The sequence below is a fragment of the Vombatus ursinus genome, unplaced genomic scaffold (genome assembly GCF_900497805.2).
Source record: "Vombatus ursinus unplaced genomic scaffold, bare-nosed wombat genome assembly UNPS02014159.1, whole genome shotgun sequence".
NCBI lineage: Eukaryota > Metazoa > Chordata > Mammalia > Diprotodontia > Vombatidae > Vombatus > Vombatus ursinus.
In genome coordinates, this window is record NW_020953937.1 from 244,176 (window position 1) to 263,069 (window position 18,894).

The 18,894-nt window shown below is 52.5% G+C and overlaps 1 protein-coding gene across 3 annotated transcripts in view; it reads left to right on the plus strand.

Annotated features, from left to right (window-relative positions):
- Nucleotides 1-63: 63 nt before the first annotated feature.
- Nucleotides 64-18,894, plus strand: part of LOC114040919 (tigger transposable element-derived protein 1-like) — a 25,537-nt gene continuing 6,706 nt past the window's right edge. The window contains exons 1-3 of one of the 3 annotated variants that reach the window (XR_003568855.1): nt 201-284; nt 9,340-9,425; nt 10,686-13,391. The gene's annotated coding sequence lies outside the window, so the exon portion shown is untranslated. Of the gene's footprint in view, nt 285-8,793; nt 9,426-10,685; nt 13,392-18,894 lie in introns of those variants that run through there. The other 2 variants (XM_027859153.1, XM_027859154.1) reach the window with 2 other exon arrangements.

Consider the following 18,894-nt stretch of genomic DNA (forward strand, 5'->3'; position numbering starts at 1 on the left):
ACGGCACGCCCAGCCAATAGTCGTCGGGCATTAGGCTTCGGGGGCGGGGCCGAAGCGCTAGCCTTCGACTAATCACCCGGAAATACGGAGTAGGCGGAGGTGACAGAATCTTAGCGGCAGCTTCCTGCCTTTTGGTCTCCATGACAACCGCAGACCGGGAGGCGGGGCAGGCGAGTCGCAGCAGGAGCTCGGGACTCCCAGTCTCACTATGGCGCCAGCTCTTTAGGCCGCTAGAGCGCCGCGCACCGCCCCAGAAGCGGTTAGCCCCGGCATCGTGATTGAAGGTGAGAAGGACGCGAGCTCGGGAACTGAGGCGGGGGAGGGCCGTCCCCATGGCAACCCCGCCTCTCCCGCGCCTTAGAGCCGAACCGCCGAGCAATGTGGGAAAGGGCAAAGAATGTGCGCGCGGACTTCTGGGTAGCGTAGTCCGGGCGGGAGGAGCGATGGAATGTTGGTGCTGGGCGGGGGAGGGGTTCCCCAGCTGGGAAGTGTTTGCGGCTGTCCGACCCCCCGCGGCGTCCCCCAGTGTCCCTTCTTGTCGTTTGGGTGGGGGGCTGAGAGCTGAGACCTCATTGTTAGCTCCCGCTCCCCCATGTATAATAAGGGGGGACCCCATCGGCCCCGGGGGGCGGGGGCGTCCCCTCCTCTACCAGGCCCCCCAGCTGAGAGGAGCTAACGGCGAGGGCCAAGGAAGGTGGGCGCAGACAAAACCCCGACCCTTTTTTGCCTTTGTGCCTTCGGGCACGCCTCCTGGCACACAGCAAGTGCTTAATAGTTGCTCATTGACAGACGCACCACAGGGGAGGGGAAGCCACGCCTGAAGCTGAGTTCAAATGCAACCTCAAATGCTTCCTAGCTATGTGACCCAGGGCAAGTCACTTCACCCTGTCTGCCTCAGTTTCCATATCTGTCAAATGATCTGGAGAAGGAAATGGCAAAGCACCGCAGTGTCTCTGACAAGAAAACCCCAAGTGGGATCACAAAGAGTTGGAGGAGACTGAAACGACTCAGTAACAAAAATGTCCCTGCCAGTGTGGGGTTGGAGAGGAGTCTCCTGGGTCCGGGGCACCTGACCCAGGACCTGACCACCCGGGGTGGTAGGAGTGGAGAGGAGAGCTCAGAGAAGTGACTGGATGAGTGAGGAAGACTGCCTGCCCTCTCACCCTAGATCCCACCAGGGAGCCTTAAAGGACGGGCCACATGGCTCACCCCCACCCCAGAGGTGAGCTGTGGTACCCCATGCCGTTCCAGCTCTCTGCCAGGCTGTGCCCCCAGTCCTCGGCTGGTCCTGCTGCAGGACTGCGCTTTCGTCCAGAACCAGCCTCTCCCTGTGCGAGGGTCCCCTTCCCTCTCTCGTTCCGGGGACCTCCTTTTCCCTGCACCTTGAGGAGGAGCTCGCTCCCAGCCCCCTCCAGTGCGGGGTGCTGCTTCTCTCTTCTTCCTCCAGGACAGCCCGGCTCTTCCATGTCCAGAAGGGCCCCAGCCCCTCTCTGCAGGGGGACCCCACTTCTTTTACCACTGTTCTTGGCTCTGTCTGGCCCCAAACCTGCCTCCTGAAGGGCTCCCTTCCCTCTCGCTACAGGGTGCTTGGCCGACCCCAGCCCCAGAGCTCCTCCCTGAGCGGGGCACCTCTTCCCTGTGGCCCGAGCCCCTCCCATTCCCCCCAGACCAGATCTCATGTCATGAATGGGGAGCCTGCCCTGGGGAGCCCCGCTACCTGTCTCCACAGTGTGTTCAGTTCCTCGCAGCCCCAAGGGCACCCCCTGAAAGGGAGACTCCTTCCCTCCAGGGCCAGTCCTTCCTACTGGAGGCCACTGCCGTGTTCCCTCCTGATTAAATCACACCCTCTGCTAAAGGGAGCCCTTCCCACCAGGGCCAGGACCTCTCACTGCAGGACGGTGTCCAGTTCTATCTGGCTAAAATCCCATTCCTTGAAAGGGAAACCTATTTCTTCCAGCTCACCATCTTCCCTTAGGCCCAGATCCCAGCCCCCCAAGGGAGTGCCCGGTCTCTCAAGTCCCAAACCCTCCCATTCCCTGTGGCCCAAATCCCCACCTCTGAATGAATGCTCTGTTTTCTCCCACTGCAAGCTGCCTTATTCCGCCAAAGTCCAGTCTCCCCCACTGCTGGAGACCCTCTTCTTCTCTGACCCCAGTCTGTCCTTCCGGGAGCTCCAATTCCTGCAGAGCAGCCCCTCCAGACACAGGGGGCTGGCCTTTCCCATGGACGTGGTCCTTGCCTCGCCAAACCTCCTGTTCTCTCCCCATGGCCAGGACTTCAGAGAGAGAGTATCACTTTCTTTTCCCTGCCCAGACTCCCCTCCCAGGGGATCCCTCCCAACTCTCCCACTTCTGACTTCAGTCCCACCCCAACCCCTTGCTGCCTTTATCCTGGCCTGGGTTCCCCTGGGTCGCAGGATGACCACAGACTGACTCTGTGTCCCAGAAGGATCCAGTCTGTCCCCCTGTCTGGGATGAGCAGGGAACTTGGAGAGCCCAAGCCTTTTCAAGGGGGGATGCTGGTCAAGGATGGACTGTGCAGCCATGATATGAAGGACAGCATTTCTCGGGGTGAGGCCCTGGGGATTCCTCACCTCCTTGGTACCCCAGGGCCCTAGGGGAGAATGGGAGGAGAACCCCAGCAACCCCTTGCTCTTCTCTGCCTAGGCCCACCGTCCCAGCTTGGTCCTGACCCCGTGGTGGCCACCAGCTGGGACCCGCCTCGGGCTTTGGCTGTCTCTTCTGGCCGTGTTGCAGTCACGCTTCCCACATGAGCTCTGCAGGGGCTGTGCCCATTCGGAAACATCTCCAGCTGTGCCCTCCTGCCCCTGTCCACAGTGTCTGCAGCCTCCCTGAGGGCAAGTCCACCCAGAGGACAGAGCTTGTCTCCCCTAAAGCATCAGTAAAGTGGGGGGTGTGGAAAATGAGGACTCGCTTCTGGGTGGTGCCAAGGCTGCAGGGAGGCTCCCTGCACAACCTCCAGCAGGAGGGCAGTGGGCAGGATGGGAGCCAGCTCTCCAGGCCAAGAGGCCTCTGAGCACGGGGGGGGCTGCCCTCGAGGAGCTCATGGTCCGAGGGGGAGGATGGAGGTTGGGGGTCGCAGGGTGTTCTGGCCATGCAAAGGAAGGGGAAAGAAGGGGCAGAGGATTGGGTTTGGTGCTTGAGAGAACCAGGAGCCTCTGTGTGACGTCAGGTCACCTTGGTAGCCGAGGGCTGGGTGGACTGGAAGAAGGGTCCTGGCCAGAGCCACACCTGATCTGGCAGTGGGGTGAGTGGGAGCGAGGAGCCAAGGGCGGTCTCACGGTTATGAGCCTAAGGGTCTGAGGTGGGCCATGCCCTGGGCGGTAATGGGGGAGGGTTCAGTTTTGGACTGCTGAGACCTGGGAGGCATCTGCCTAGAGCTGGTAATTGTGCCAGGGGGAGCTGATGAGCTCACCATGCGAGAGAGCATTTGGAGGGAAGGGAAGAGGAGGGATGGCAGAAGACCTGGAGCATTTATGTTGTGCCACTGTGTGCCAGCCACTACACTGAGCACTGGACAAATAGGATTGCCTTTGGAAGGGAGGGGCTGTTAGGACTCCTGTTTCATGGTTGAGGAAACTGAGGTGAAGTGACTTGTCCACGGTCACATGGCTGGTCAACCATGTTGGAGGCCAACTCCAGGCTATGCATCGAGCGTATTGTGTAGTTATGGTTGGACCATGACATCAGGAAGGTGATGAGGTGATTTGCAAATGAATTGGATTTAAGTGAGGTAGAGTTGTGCAAAGTCACCAGGTTCACTCTCTCCTCCAGAGCCATCTGGGCCCAGTGGCCAGATACGGATCAGGATGACTGGAGGTGGCCCAGGATGCACATGGAGACCTTGGCCTTTTCAAGCTGAGGTCTTTCTCAGGTTTCAGTATGACTGAGGCAGTGCCCATTCAGTGATGGGTACATATTCTTTAGTCACCAAGGTTGCCCAGAGAGGTCTAGAAGGATGAGCAATTAGAGAAGGCCACCGGATCAGGGTTTCTTTGGAGAAAGCTGTTTGGGTGGAAGAGAAGGAGAAATGAAGTGGGGGCATGGATTCCAGTGGCCCCAAAAGGAAGAGGGGGAGACTGGACATGTGGGGGTGAGGCGGGTGGGGCAGCGATCTGTTGGAGGAGAACCAGTGAGGGAAGGAGGGGAGGGACCCAAGGGGTCACTGTGAGTGTCCTCACGGTTTTAGGCCTCAGCTTTTTCTGTAAGACAGGAGGCAGGGTCTGAGCTGAGAGAGTTGGGGGAGCCATGGGAGGTTTGAAAAGGAAGTCTCACAGTGTCCTCTATGTCCTCTATTCTCTCATCCCCTCTCTGCACACCTGTCATCTAATTCACCAAGCCCTTTGAAGCATCTTCCCTGCCCCTGTGGGGTAGAGGTGAAAATGAAGCCCTCCCTGTCTCCGTTGGGGGGGGTGAGAGAGCCCCCATCTCAATCCCTGCCCTCAGGGCCACCACGGGATCACCAAGGGAGATAGGAGGGAAATGCGTGCCTGCTATCAGGTGGGTGGTCAGCAGAGGGGGTAGAAGATGAGGAGTCTGGTGGGTCACTTAGCCCTTGGGGAGTGGAGAATGCACTGAGGGACCTTTGGAGGTCACCTTGTTCAGGCTGTCCAGTTGACCCAGGAATAAACTGAGGAAGGCCAGAGCAAGGAAGGGTCTTACCCAAGATTGTTCTTGGGTCTCTGGCCCGACTCCCAGTAGGTCTGGGCTTCCTCCAGGCCCTGCACAGAGGCCTGCTGGGGCACGTGCGGTAAGTAGAGTTGGGGGCCAGCCTTGGCCCTCTGGCCCACAGTCCCTTTCCACCTGAGGAGAGGTCCCTATCTTCAACAATGGACCGTCACCTGGAAGATGCACTAGCCCATTGGATGGGATCCTGAGCTTAGAATCTGGAGGACCTATGTATAGAGCAAGTCACTTCTTTCCATCTCAGTTTATCCAGCTATAAAATGGAGTTAATAATGTCATCTACCTCTCAGGATCGTGGGGATCAAATGAGATACACCACATGTAAATGCTTAGCAGCCTTGGTTAAAAGCACCATGTGAGTGTTAGCTGTTGTCACAAAGGACAGTCCCCTCATTTTACAGATAAGGCAGCTGAGGCAGTCCAGAGCTGGGTCACGTAGCCAGTGAGTTGATAGTGACACCAAGTTGGAACCCCCCGCCACTCCTCCCCCCCCACCACACACAGACACACATAGACACACGATGGAAAACTGCACAGCCTGGTGTGATGGACTCCAGAGGCCTGGAGTCTCGGCTGCAGTAAGCGACGAAGCTGATAGAATATCCCTGCTGCATTTCCTCCTGTGGCCATCAGCCTGGGTGGGAGAGGGAGACCCAGGCTCAGAAACGAGACCAGAGCGTAAGCTGTCTCAGAGGGAACATGGGCCCTGAGCATGCCCCAGACTTGGGCCAGTGGGCTGTGGCCACACCTGCCTGCCCAAGTACACACACCTCAAAGGGCCACCAGATCATGCAGCCAGCTCTTCATGGGCACACGCTTCAAGCCTTGAGCCATGGATAAGGGTGCCTGGCAGGTTGGGTTGGAGCAGCTGCTTCCCCTGGAGAGGGGTGGTGGGGGTGAGTGCTGTTCTTTTACTGGTCATTCCAACACCCCCTTCCCCCACCTCGCTCTGGTATATACCCTTCAGGGAATATCTGGACATGGCTTTCAGAAAAAAAATATATATACACATACATACGCATACATGTAATTTGTTATAGGCAACATAGAATATTAATTAAAATCACTGAAACTTGGGTACTATGGAGGGCAACAAGCATTAAGTGCTTATTGTGTGCCAGATATTGTGCTAAATGATACAAACACAAAGAGAAAGATGATGCTTACCCTCAAGGAGCTTACATCTGAATGAGGAAAGCAATACAGAAGGTGCCATGAGTTCGTTGGCATTGTGTCCCAGTCTGGCTGCTCAGAAGCACGACTGGAAATGACGGGAGGAAGAAGGGGGCTGGCATGGTGCTGGCGGGCTCCAGGGGGAGGAGGAACTTGGATGTAAATTTCTTTTAAAATGTGTTCTTCTAAATGAACAAAACTCTTTTCTTTCCCACTTACCCCCTCCCCCTACTGTTAAGTTGCCGTATGGGCTGTATTTCTCAGTCTGCACCCGGAGCCTCTGGGTCAGGGGATGGGGAGCTCTGGGATTAGGGCTGGCATTGTGCTGCTCAGTGTTCTTTCAGCTTTCAAAATAAATGAGCATCAATAAATGAGGAACACAGGAAGCTCCTTTCCTAACCCTTCCTCTGGCAGTGCCAGGGCGGACTGGGTCTTCTCTGACTTTCTGCCCTCCTTGGGTAGAGCCTGCGTCCTTACTTAAATGGACTGTTGACCCTTTTGTGAACAGGCCGCTGCAGCCCAGTCTTCATTTCTGAAGCCCACCCCAGTGTATCCAGCAGACCTGCCATTGTGGATATGTAGGGGGCTACCAGTGGTTGGCCATGACAACGATTGAGAGAAAAGCTTCCTTTTGGTTTTTTATGACACTTCCAAAGTTTGTTCCCAACAAAAGAAAAATGGGGTTGGAGTCTTCCTCCCGACCCAAAGAACTGGGCATGGTATGCCAGTATTCTGCCTTGGCCCCCCTGTGGTTTGTGGTAGGCGGCTGCTAGGCCTCGGAAGAAGGACAGAATGGGGAGGAGCCACTTGGGGAGAGGGCGCAGGGACACTCATGTACCTCTCTAAATGCCAGTGTCCTGGGAGAGAGCTCCAGGTCTCCTGGCTCTACATCAAGGGCAGATGCACCCTACTGCAAGAATAGAGAACCCTCGACAGTGGGAGGTGGGGGCCAGTGCTTAGCTGACACAGGACTTTCAGGGCAAGTGGTGAGGGGCGTCTCTCAGGAATAGCATCATTCACCAGGAGAAAGCCCAAAGTGATGGATATTCATCTTGCCTTTTTTTGAAGATCTCCAAAGTGGAGCGACTCAGCCCTTCCCAGTGAGCCCATTCCCATGGGGGGAAACTCACCTTATAACCCTTATTCTTTCTGACCTCAAGCCTGATGGTGGTGCCCTTGAAGGTAAAAGACAGAAGAGTTTAGGGAGAGAGGTGATGGGGTTTAAGATGTCTACCAGGGGCAGCTAGGTGGCGCGTGGATTGAGCACCAGCCCTGAAGTCAGGAGGACCTGAGTTCAAATCCGACCTCAGACCAAATACTTGACACTTACTAGCAGTTTGACCCTGGGCAAGTCACTTAACCCCAATTGCCTAAAATAGATGTCTACTAGACATCCAATATGAGATTTCCAATAGGCAGTTAGAGATGTGAGACCGGAGGCCTGTTGAGAGAGTGGGGCTGCACAGGTAGCTCTGAGAGTCATCTGCATAGAGAGGATCATTAAATCCTTGGGAGGTGTGAGATCACATTTTCACAGCATAGATGGGGAAGAGAAGAGAGCTGGGACCAGAGCCTTGAGGGATTCCTGTGGTTGAAGATCCAGCAAAGGAAAATACAGGGTGGTTGGCCAGGTAGAAGGAGAACCAGGAGAGGGCAGTGTCTTGAAAACCTCGAGAGGAGAGTGCCTAGAAGAGGATGAGGATAGAGAAAAGACCACTGACAAGTTTAGGATAGCAGTTATGGTGGAAAGGTGAGATCAGAAGCCAGACTGCAGAGTTAAGAGGAATGGAAGTGAGCCATCAGTTCTGGGAGTTGAGTCACAAAAGGGAGGAGAGTGGTGACAAGCATTCACAGGGATGGATGGATTGATGGCGGAGACATAGGCATGTCCTGGGAGAACCTGGGGATTAATGAGAAAGTGGATATGACGGGAGAGTATGGGGTCACGTGTGTGTAGAGGGGCTGGCCACATCTTGATGGGAGACAGGCGTGAGGGAGGAGATGGGGGTAGGAGGCACTTGGGTGACGGGAGATGATGGGAGGAGAGGAAGCTCTCTGGGAATGGCCTCCACTTGTTCTGTAGAGTATGAGGTTAAGGTCCTCAGCTGAGAAGGGGGAGGAGCCACTGGGGAGAGTGGGGCAGTGAGCCTCGGAGGGTGGTGTGAAAGGTTGGCCTGGCAGTGGTGAGGGCCCAGCTGAGAGGATGGGACGTTAATCTGGAGTGGCCTAGGTGGCATGGTTTCCTGATTTTCTCCTGATTTCAGTGGCACATGAGTAGGAGCAGGGTGGGCGTGATCCAAGGCTAAGGCTTGGCAGGACACAAGAAAAGAGGACAATGTTGAAAGAACTAGTTTGCCAAGGGGTCAGGATGGGGAGAGGAGGAGAGCATAGCCGGTGCTGAGCTGATGGCCCAGGAAAGTATGGAGGGGTGGAGTGCGTGCCCCAACTCTCATCTGCTCAGCTGTCAAAGGGATCGTCCTAAAGCTCAGGCCTGACCATATCTCCCACCCCCACCAAGAACAAATGCAAAACGCTCTCTCGGACACCCGCTTTTCCAGTCTCCTCATACCTACTACTCCAATCCCACTCTGAGATCTTCACACCTGACCCTCCATCTTCTGATTCTGAGCATTTTCTCTGGCTATCCCTCATGTCAGAAATACTGTCCCTCCTCATCTCTTTTTCCTGGCTTCCCTCCCCCATCTTCTGAGGTTCCCAAAGTGAGCTATACCACCCTCTGGGGGGCACTGGAATGATCCGGGGAGACAGTAGTAGCCTCAGGTGCAATTGGGGGGATATTAAATAAAAATAAGGGGGCCCTGGAAGCATAAGGAAAGAAGATTTTGAAAAACTTCCTACATGTTTCATCTGTTGTGTACAGAGTTAAAAGTTGTAGTGATTACATCATTTTCCAAATAAACACAAAATGCCTGTTATTTCTGATAGTGACCATTGGACAGGGCTAAGGACTTTGATGGCATGAGCTTTCTTTTGTGGGTCTTCAGTGGCTATGGCCACAGCCCCCACATTTTCACAGGATTTGCTTCCCAGGATGATGCTGAAGGGCGCAGGGCTTGAAGTGGACCTGGCATCTGTGGGGTGCTGCCACCCCTGAGACTCTTGGGCTCACCTACATGGCAATTGAAAAGGGGGATCTTTCTCCACAGTAATTGCTCCACACAATTTTGGTTGCTGGGCCCAGGCTGGAAGCAGGCCTGGTGGTCTAAGGCTTGGCTTCCTGGGTTTGCAGTCCTGAGCTATCTCCACCTAGAGTCTCAGGGAAGGTCCTAGCTGAGGTAGAGGGGAATAGTCCATTGAGGGCAGGGACTCTTTCCTTCTGTGCACTAATGAATGGGGAACCAGGTAGGTGTGTGTTTGTGGGGTGGTGGTGATGGTGTTTCTAGTATGGCTGTTCAGGAGGGAGGTAGCCTCGTCTGTCATGGTCCACTTTTCTCCCCAGGTCTGTGTCCTAACCAGGTGGACCTTCTCTGGAAGACTGAGCTTCATAGGAGCAGGCATGGCCCCTGTGCTGTAACAGCCCTCCAGGTGAGTGAGCTACTTGTTGTTTGTGGGCCCCCACCCCTCAGGTGACCACTTTGTGCCAGGTGGCTTGGTTTTGTCCATGGATCCTTCTCATTTCTCACCAGATTTTCTATGCATTTATTTCTTCAGTTAACTCTTTTTTTCTCTGTCTTGAATAATATTTTTTCCCCAATTACATGTACAAAAATTTCTAACATTCATTTTGAAAATTTTTAAGATCCAAATTCTCTTCCTCCCGTCCCTCTTCCCTGAGACAGTATGTAATTTGCTATAGGTTATATATGTGCAATCCTGCAGAACATTTCCATGTTAGTCATGTTGTGAAAGAAAACACAGACCAAAAAACCCGTGAAAAAATAAAGTGAAAAATTGTATGCTTCGCTTTGCATTCAGACTCTATCAGTTCTTTCATTCATGGTTGATCATTGTACGATGTTGCTGTTACCATGTCCAGTGTTCTGGTTCTGCTCACTTTGCTTTGCATCTGTTCTTATCAGTCTTTCCAGATTTTTCTGACATCTTGCTTGCCATTTCTCACAGGACAATGGTATTCCACTACAATCATAGGCCACAACTGGTTTAGCCATTCTCCAATTGGCGGACATCTCCTCAATTCTGCACATATATGATTTCTTGAAATACGATGTCAAGCACTTTTTTAATCATTGTTTTCAGAGAGTCAATATTTTTCATATCAGCTAGCTTAGATTTTCTGTCTTTTGATTTTGTTCTAATATGTCTTGTTGGGTCCTGGAACAGAATTCTCTTTGGTCTGTTGTGGTTTTCAGGGTATCTGTTAGGTGGATAAGGTTCGCCCCTTTCTCCTTGCAGTGCTTTTCTTAAGTACTTTCCTTTCCCTCAATATCTTCTAGGCATTCATGTGATCCTTGCAGAATGACTATTTCTTTTTTTCCTGTTATGTACAGTTTTTTATTTTTTTTTAACTTTTACTTTATTTTCACTTCAATGAGCTTTTGAGTTCTCAATTTTCTCCTCCTCCCTCCCCTCCCCCTTCCCCAAGACGACATGCAGTCTGATATAGGCTGTACATACAGATTCCTATTAAACATATTTTCACATTAGCCATGTTGTAAAGAAGTATTAGAACCAATGGGAGGAACCATGAGACAGAAGGATCAAAACAAAACAACAAAAGAAAAAAAGAGATCAAACAGTCTGCTTTGATCTGCATTTGGACTCCATAGTTCTTTCTTTGGAGTGGATAGCATTTTACAATGTTTGTTTCTTTGTTTCTTCCTGCAGCACCGGTGGAGTTACTTGTATCTTCGTTGGGGGCATCTCTAGATTTGCACCGATGGCGGTGTCTTCTTGCATTTACTCCTTTCTCCAGCGTTTACTTGGTTCTGAACTGGGACTTTGTGCTGGGGCTAGGCTCTGGCATGTGCTCGGTCTTGCCCTGGGGCCTGGGTTGGCATACTGAGCCCACTTGACGGTAGAAGGAGCCCTCTCTTGGGTGCCTCCCTTGGAGTGCTTGGGAACGATTCTGGGGCCAATGTCCCTGCCTTGGGGCTTTCTCAGAGAAGCCCTTGGCTCTTGTTTTTCCAGACCCAGAATTTTCAGGACACACATGTCTTGTCTCTGCCACTTGTCTGCTTTGTGCTGGGGCTAGCTTTAGTGGTGGCCCCTTTCTTTGGCCTGTGGGCATCTGGAGGATTTTCTGTGCACTCCTACCTACAGGTGGAAGAAGTCATATGCTGTAGTTTTTTACTGGATTTCTTGATCATTATTTAGTCTGGCATGAACTCTGGGGTTTTGCTGGAGTTAGCATATAGAAGCTGGCCATTGTGCCTCCCCTCTGGCCTTACCTGGGACTGTTCCCACCCTCCCTCCATCCACCATATGTCCTATGAATCTTCCCGTCATTTTGGGCCTTTTTGTCCCGTGCTTCTCCCATCTTTCAGCACTCACTGAGACCTGGCTCCTCCCCCCCCCCCAATGAGGGCACATTCTTTGTTTTTACCTTTTCTAGAACCAGTGGCATTTTTTTTTCCATCCCTCCCTGCAAATCCACTGCTCCTGATCTCCATGCCATTTCCAGGTTCTCCCTCTGTTAGTACCATTCAGCAATCTTTTTATGCAAATCTATCGCCCATTCTAGATGGATCCAGATGGATCCTGGTGGCTGTTAGCCTTTCGACCTCAGAACATTCTCTCTTCTAATTCAGGGCTGACAGTCTATGACTTTACCCCAATTCCTGACCTCATACCAGAGGACTTCAGTATCCACACTGATGTCCCCTCAAATGCCCTGGCCTCCCACTTCCTCCTGCTCAGTCCACATGACTTTCTTCTTACCCAGCACACAAGGACGGCCACACATTGGATCTTGCCATCACACGCACTTAACTCCACTTCCTTACTGGGTCATAATCTTCCATCATTCCGTCTCTTCCTGTGCCCTTCGTCTCCTTGACCTATTCTTTAGGCATACCTCGGCCTTGGATCTCTCTGCACTGGGATACTTTCCAAGGCTATTCCTCCTACCATGGCGGTGTTCTCCTTTCCCAGTCTTGGCCCTTGGGGAGCCAGTTCAGCTTTATGCCATCTTCTCTTGAATTCCTTGCTTCCCCTCCTCCTCCCTACCTTATCATCCTGTCATTGATTACACCTTCACTCAGTTGGATTCAACTCTCTATTTACCCATCCATAATCTCTCAACTGACTCATTGGACATCATCGCAAACTCATCATGTCCAGATCTGAACTCTTTATCTTTCCCCTGTCTTCTCTATTACTGTCAAGGGCACGACCATCATCCCATTTACTCTTTCTCTCACCCCCCAACATCTAGTTTTGTGGCCATGGCCTGCAGATTGGCCCTTCCTAACAGCTCTCAAATACACCCCCATCCTGTTAGCAGCTGCTGGTCAGTCTCCTAGATGGACCCAGTCCATTCTCCAATGTGCTGTTAAACTAATCTTCCTAAGGCTCAGGTCTGGCCACATCACGCCCCTGTTCAGTCCACTCTAGGCTCTCTCAGGCACCTCTGGGATCACATACAAAATGCTCCGGATGGCATTCAAAGCCCCTCCTACCTTTCCAGTCTTCTCACACCCTCCAGGATGCCCCTAGCTGTTCCTCCATCTCCTGCCCCTAGGCATTTTCACTGCTGGGAAGGCTCTCCCACCTTATCTCCATCTCCTGCCTTTCCTCCCAGTACCTCTGTTTTTTTTTAAGCAGTTGAGGTTAAGTGACTTGCCTAGGGTCACACAGCCCAGTGTCCCAGTGTCTTCCCTTTGTTGACCCTAGAACTTAACACAGTGCATGGCACATAGTAGGCATTAAATCAATGCTTGTTGACTTGTTGACTTGCCTTGGTTTGATGGTCACCACCCAGCTCTGAACAGCTGGAGAAAGACATCCAGTCAAGATTGACGGGTGGTGTTGTCTTCTCTCAGGGGCCCCTCGAGGCGGTGATGCAGCCACTCAACTTCTTCCGAGCTGACCAGAGAGGTTCCAAACCTTGAGAGGCTCCCCGCTTCCCCCAGCACCCTCTCTTCCCCTCTCGGCTGAGGACCCAGGCTCGGAGCACACTGTGGGCTCCCTCTAGCCTCTCAGGTCCTCTGCCGTCCAGCACTGTCCCCCATCCTTCCCACTCTTTCACCTGTTTTGAGTCTCTTCTCTCCTGGTTGCTTCCTGCACACATGCCCCCTTTGGTCCACTCTCCTGGATACCATCCCATATCTGTCCTGCCTTTTGTGGCCACGCCACTTGAGAAGGCCAACTACGATAAGAACCTTCCATTGCTTTCCTCCCACTCTCTCTGACTTCTCCACAGTCTCACCTCACCATTCCACCCAAACTGCTCTCTCCAAAGTGACCAGTGGTCTCTTAGTAACCAAATCCAATGGCCTCTTCTCAGGCCTCAGTCTCCTGAACCTCTCTTCGGCCTTGGGCACTGTGAGTCTCTGTCTCTGTCTCTCTAGCCTCTCCTCTTCTCTTCTCTCTCTCCAGGTTTTTCTGAAATCATCCTGCTTGTCATTTCTTATAGCACAGTAGTATTCCATCATAGATGGACCTAAACTTTTTCAGCCATTCCCTAATTGATGGGCATCCCTTCAATTTCCAATTCTGGGAAAATAGTTTTTTAATAATTTCTTTTTCATGTTATGATTTTTATATCCTTTTTCATTATTCCTTTGGATAATTTGATGTTTCTGTCCTTAAAAATCAGCTTAGCTAATGGTTTGTTTTATTAGCTTTTAAAAATAATTCCTGGTTTTATTCAGTTAATGGGTTTCTATTTTCAATTTTATCTCTGATTTTCAGAACCTCTGTTTTTGAGGGCTTTAAAAACATGTTGGTTTTATAGTTTTTTAGTTGCAGAGTGTAATCATTTCTCTTTTGTTGATGAAAACATTTCTATATATGTATGTAGGTAAGTAGATATATACATGTGTGTGTTTGTCTCCCCCCACACACACGCTGACTGCTTTGGCTGCACATGACAAGCTTTGGTGTGTTGACACAGGCGTGGCCTAGCAGATAGAATGCTGGACGCTTGCTAGCTGTGCCCCCTCCCAAAGCCGTCTCTGTCTTTGTGTTTGTGCCGTCTAGACTTTGTAGGTGTGAGCTGCCTTCCTCACTAAAGTGGAAGGCCACAGCAAGCAGAGACTGTTTATTCTTTGTACTTGTCTCTCCAGCACCAAACATTGCATAGAAAGTACATAATAAATACTTGTGGATTGATTGTGAGACCCCAGGCAAGGAGGTCACTTAACCCTCTCAGCCTCAGTTTCTGCATCTGTAAAATGGGGTTGTTGTGAGGATGGAATGAGACCGCCATTGTAAAGCATGCACTGATCAGGGACTGTCTGGTGCTTCTTTTGTATCCCTAGCACTTAGCAGGTGCTGAATAAATATGCATCAATGGACTGATTCCCTGATCAGAATTCGGTCTGGTGCACTGCATTCCTAGAACTGGAATTTCTAAGTTCCTGCTGATAATTGTAATGGAACATCTGGAGCACAGATGTGGGGCACTTTGCCCATCGAGTTCATTTGTGGAGAGGGCACACAGGGAGCATGTGCATGGCTGGAGCTCTGTAGGGCCCCTTGATTTCTTCTCCTGAAGTGTCCACGGGGCACAGTTTGTGCCTGCCGCCTTGGGCCCCTTCTCTATGGGGCTTGTGGCTCTGAGGCCTGGCTATGCCCAGCATGAAGTTCAACTGAAACGCTGGCCAGGGGGCCTATCCTCAGACTGCCAAGAAGCTTGGCTCTCCCAAGCAGGGTCCCAGCTCTGAGTTCCAGGCTTTCAATTCCACTGCCCAGATGGACCCTTCAAGGGAATCTCCCCCATGGTAAAGGGCAGCCTCCTCCTCAGTCAGCCAGCCCCATCTTAAACTCTCAAGGGAGCTCTCTCCCACCAAGGCCAAGTCTGTGGTCCCTACCAGTCCTCAGCCTAGTTTTCTAACCTTCTGAGTCTGGGCCTCAGGCTGTTGGCCTCTACGTCTGAGTTTGAATCTGGGACTCAGTCTCGTTCTCTCCGCTGGGGGTCCTCAGGTGTGAGCTGAGCTTGGAGTGCGGCTGGAAGCTTTCCCCCATTGGCTGCATTGCCGGGGTCTCTCCCAGATCTGAGTTCCCTGGCGCGCAGTCAGCTGGGAGATCTATGGGAAGCTCTGCCTGCCCCTTCCCCCATAGGCCTCTCCCAGGGCTGTCGTCCTGGAGGCTCCTCTGGGGACCAATCAGCTGCTGCTGGCCCAGTGCCCACCATGCTCCTCACACTGGAGAGGCGGCTCGCCTCTAGATTCTCAGTGCTGGGTCAGTGTGGGTGTGGGCAGCTCTCTTCCCCCACTGACTGCTGCCCCTTGTAGCTTCCCTGGCATTGGGGGCTCCTCCCCAGGACCTAATGCCTCTGAAGAAGGTTCTACCCCACTCTCCAGGGTGAGAAGATTCTAGCCGCTGCTCGCCAGTATGAGCGCTGACCCTCCTCTCCCCCCTGGGGCTTCTCTGTTCCATGAGCCAGGAGCTCTGGAGGGAGCCTGGCGGGGGCCTCTTCCATACGGGTTAGCTGGTGCTGTGGCTAGCTCCCATATCACTTTTTCCATGCCAGTCAGGCTTGACTTCTGATGGAAACCTGGCCCACAGATGTCTTGTTGGCTCTCTTCTTGTGAGCCAGGCTGGAGACTTTGGGGACCTTTCTGAGCAGTTTTCTTCCCAGTGGTTCCCTGTGCAGAACAAGGCCTGGCCAGAGTCTTCCTCTGCCATGCCTCCTCTCTAAAGGACTGCCCAGCTGCATCCACAGTCTGAGGACTCTGGGACCCTGCAGCACACCTGTCTAGGGGATTCCTGGTTTTCTGTTTTCATAAATTTCTTGTTTTGGGGTCAACTCTTCTATTGTCCTCCCTAGCTTCAAATTCTTAAAATCTCTTAAGAATATCTAAGTGTGTGGGCAGCTAGGTGGTGCAGTGGATACAGCGCCAGCTCTGGATTCAGGAGGACCTGAGTTCAAATCTGGCCTCGGACACTTGACACTTGCTACCTGTGTGACCTTGGGCAAGTCACTTCACCCCATTGCCTTGCAAAAAAAAAAAAAAAAAGAATATCTAAGTGCCACCTGGTTCCCTGCCCTCCATCCTCCCATGCTTCTCCCTGGGCCCTGACCTGACCCTAGGGCATCTACTGTTTTCACCTGCCTTCACTGCCCATCCCCAGCCTACAAGCACCTCATGGCTTTCAAATTCTCATTATTACCTTGTGACTTCTGACAAGTCACAAGACCTTCACCCCTCTGGGCCTCAGTTTCCTACACTGCAAGGAGGCAATTGGTGGCACAGTACAGATAGCATAGGGCCTGGAGTCATGAAGACCTGAGTTCAAATCTGGCTTCAGATACTTACTCGCTGGGTGATTTTGGGCATCACTAAACCTCTGTCTGCCTCAGTTTCCTCAACTATAAAAAGGGTGTTATAATAGCACCTGCCCACCCAGGGTTGTTGTGAGGATCAAACAAGATAATGTTTGCAAAGAGCTTAGCACAATGCTGGGCACATAGTAGGCGCTATATAAATGCTCGTTCCTTTCTCCCTGTAAAATGAAGGGGCTGTAGTAGAGTTACGGAATTTCACTGAAGTCAAATCCACACCCAAACAAGGCTCTTGGCTATGACACTCCTTGTTATTTTACTTTTGTATGAAGTGCTCTAGATGAAGAGAAACCCACTCTGTCCTGAGGCAGCTCACTGTCCTTTAGGACAGGCCCTAATTAGGGAGGTGGCTCTATGAGAAGAGGGAAGGGGACAGCATCTGGCAGGATGTGATGGGTGAGAGTGAGGAGGGGAAGATGAGATGGCCTCAGGCTTGCCAATGTGGGAGACGAAGGATGGTGGTGCCCTGGGGACAAAGAGGGGAGTCAGGGAGGGGGCTGGACAGAGGCGAGGACAAGGGCAGCGAAGGTTAAGGAGGATGACAGCTATGCCGTTTGCAGCCAGTAGGGAAAGAGGCAGTGGATGGGTGAAGATGAAACATTAGGTGGGGAGGAGCAAGCTTCTGAAGGAGACTGGACAAGAAGGGGCCAGGGACACAACTCATCCTCGGATGTTGGTGCAAAAGAGGAAGCTGGAAGTGTGTGGGCATCCAGTCGGACCCCAGACTTGGTCAGAATTAGTAAGAAGCTAAGAGACGCACCAATGGAAAAATAGAGTGCATTATTTCCTTTTTCACCAAAACTGGAATTTTATTAGCATAGAGAGTGCCTAGTGAAGATGTCTGGTTCTCACAGCAGGCCAGCATCTTTTCTGCAAGGCAGCATAGTCTGAAAGAGTTGCCCAGATGCCCGAGATCCAGACAAGGAGACAGAGAAGTGGCTGTTGGAGAGGTAAGAGGAGAACCAGGAGAGAGAGTTGTCCCAAAAACCTAGAGAGAGGAGGTGATCAAGGAGGAGAAGGGTGGTCCACAGCGCCCACGCCTGCAGAGAGGCGCAGCCTCCTCTTCCTCCAGGAAGGTACAAATGCAGCTCAGTGGTTCATAAAGAGGATGAGGGTCCGGTGGAGGTCAGTTGAGACTGGAGGTCAAGAGTTACTTTGTAGGAAGCAAGAACTTGGCTCTTTTCTGGACACTGATGGGGGCTGTACCTTATTTTTGTTTGGGTTTTGATGGGGGTGTGGGAAAGAGCATGGAAATATTTTGTAATGTTTTCTCTGCTTTTGGAAAACGTGTTGCTAGCATTTCTGTTTTCCTTGGAGGGAGGAGAGGCACACCATATGTGTCAAGATGTGACACTGGACCCTTTTTTCTTGCTGCTAAATCTGCCTGTCTTGTTCTCAATTTTGGGCCCAAAGCACAAAAATCTGCACGAATACAAGCACTGGCTGACTCCAGGAGGTATTTCTTTCTATATAGATAGCCCTGTCCTACTCTACAAAAACAAACCGAAAAGTACTCATGTTGATTTACCCTGAGGACTATGGAGCCCAAGACCCTCAGAAGGGCACCCCACCCCAGCACCTCCACTTAGGGTTAGCCTTCATGGCCTGGGGTGGGGCGCCCCCCGCCCCCCATCTCTTCAGGTGCCACATTAGCTTCCCGTCATTCTCAGGCTTCCGTGTCTATGAGTGTCCAGAAGAGGGGAATGCGCTTCCCCCATCCCCGCACTCTGCTCTCCCAGGGAAACGAGGGGAGAAGCTCTCTGGGGGCGCAGGCTTCCCAAAGACGGGGAAAACAGCACGTCTGGCCTCCTGGACAAACGTCTGTCCTTTTGTCAAAAGCAGAAACGCTCCGGAGGCTCTGGGACCCTGGACAGCTCCCCGTCCCGCACCTACTCCCAGGCTCCCCGCTGAGAGTCGCCTCCTCCGGGCAGGCCTCCACGCTCTCCAAAGCGCTAAGTCCAAGGTCCGTCCTCTGCACTGGCGCCTCCCTCCTCCAGTTTTTCCGACTGTAAACTGGCTCCCCCGTTTCCATTCCTCACCGGCACTGGCCACTGCGCGCGAATAACCCAAAAACTCTCGGTGAAGAGGAAGAGGAACTGCGCAGGCGCGTGCGCAGAAGCTTCCAGGAGCTGGAGTCAAGGTAACGCGTCACTGGTCCTCCTCCACTGCAGTGGCCTAAGGCGCACGCGCAACACGAACAGCGGTGATGGCATTCCCTTCTCCTGCCGCCTGCATTTTAGGGCGAGCACCTAGGCTTCGACGCATGCGCGCCAACTGACGCTGGGCTTTCTGGGACTCGTATTCCACAGGTACCATCGAATGAGGCGACTGAGCTCAGCCTACATTTCCCACAAGCCTCAGGGCTGCGAGGGAAGGCCCAGGTTTGGTCCTAGCCAATTGGGATGGCGTTTTTAACCCAGCTCTCTGCCCCATTCGAAGCCTCTACTCCGCCTACTTACTCCCGGGGCCCCCAAATTCGCAGGGAGACGCCATTTTCCAACGGAGAGTGACGTAACGCGCTGGAGCGGCAACTCCGCCCCGCGCCCGCGTCTCCACGGCAACCGCCTCTCTTACCCCTCCCCCCCC